Source organism: Arachis ipaensis, chromosome B01 (genome assembly GCF_000816755.2).
Source record: "Arachis ipaensis cultivar K30076 chromosome B01, Araip1.1, whole genome shotgun sequence".
Classification (NCBI taxonomy): Eukaryota; Viridiplantae; Streptophyta; class Magnoliopsida; order Fabales; family Fabaceae; genus Arachis; species Arachis ipaensis.
In genome coordinates, this window is record NC_029785.2 from 89,794,906 (window position 1) to 89,796,853 (window position 1,948).

The following is a 1,948-nucleotide window of genomic DNA, read 5'->3' on the forward strand; positions in this document are numbered from 1 at the left end:
AGAAAAAGTTAAACAAAACAATTAGAAACCGCGTCTCACACAAATCGAAAAGAATAGAAGCAGGATAACAAAAAACAGAAAAGACAAGTTATAATATATTAGTATATATAATGGAAATTGAGAAAAGTTTGATACATTAGTATATATAATGGAAATTAAGAAAAGTTTAATATATTAGTATATATTAGTATATCTTTATAAGCGTGCTCTCTGGGTGATAATACATCCACGCTTTCTTAAACATACCCTATAGTCATGCTTCCAAAGTGTGCCAATAGTTGAAGCTATGGCCACGCTTTCAAAGCGTGCCGATAGCTAAACTGTATAATATGGCCACCATTTTTAAGTGTGGCTAATTCTTAATTCAGAAAACTTATGGCTACACTTTTTTATGAATCTTTGTAATTAACTTTACAAATTTAATATATAATTTTAAATTAAGCAATCCAACATACATAAACTTTCATCATCATATTTGTCACAAAAAAAAAACTTTGATCACATGAAAATATTCTAACAAAGTACCAAAAGTCAAAGTGATGATAACAACTACCTATGAATCCCTAATACATTATCTACAATTCTAACAACTATACATCTCTATTTTCTTTATATACTTCATTATAAAATATCAAAATTCATAATTGTGTGATTATCCATTGTGAGCTCCATTGTTTTCACTACTTAAGGATGTTAACGGAGCAGGGCGGGGGCGGAAAATTCCTCCCTGCTCCTCATCCCTGGCCTCAGATTTGCTCCATATCCCCATCTCTGTTTCTCATTGTGGGGGAATATTGCTCCCCATCGGGTCATTGATGCGCCTCAAGGATATGTAGGTATAGAATTTCTCAATAAAATTCCGTTGTAAGTATAGTTCTACCTAACAACAATCTTCGAGTATCAAATTTAGAAGGAATTGGTTGTCACAAGTTCAACCCCAATAAAGTAACTGAAGTATTCAAACATCGGGCCATCTCACAAGGAATGAGCAAACATGTGCATCAACATTGGTTAGAATTCCGGGGTTGTAAGTCATGAGCAAGAAATTAAACTATGAATCTTAACAAGCAAGTAATCTTGGAGTACAAGAAACTAATCCAAATAACTAAAGCAAGAAATGAACAATTCCAAACTAATAAGATAACATTCAATATAATTCTATTCTAAAACTAAACAAATAGCTATAACTAAGGCAAAGCAATTAGGAATTTTGGATTTTCAAATATGAATAATAAAAACAACTCTTGGCTAGACATGGGAATTGGGGTCACTATCCTTGTCTAATAACCATATCTTGACAATTATGAGGAACCAAACTCATTAAGTCTACTTCTATATTTGAAGTATGTTAAATGTTAAATGGTTTAGTCAACATCAACCTATAAGGTCCAACCTAACTACGAATTGACTTAGTAGTAGGCTAGTGTCAATGGCTATCAAATTGACCACTAAGGGTTCCCAAATCATCAATCCATTAGACTCAATGACTCAAGTTTACCTAATTTCCTTAGCCTAGCCCAAGAGTAAAAAGAACTACTCCATAATCAAAGGAAACAATTCATCAAACACATGGTAAGCATTAATAAAAGACATATTCAAATTGCAATTAAATTGAAACTAACAAATACTTACTAACAATTATCAACATACAATCACTCAAACAACACAATCAATCATAAAAATCATCAATGTAACATTAGCAATTCAAGATTCACAACATTCATAAAATGGGTATAAAATGACAATTGACAAGAAATCATAAAACTAACACAAGATCTAAGAAAAATTATACTAAGGAATTAAAATTAAGCAATTAAAACTAGTAATTAACAAGATCCAATTCAGAATTCAACAAGGGAAGATCAAATCAAAGCTAGATCTAGAGAGGGACAAGGGTTTCTCTCTCTAGAAGAACAAGAACCAAAAACTAGCTAAAAAATGTGTCTAA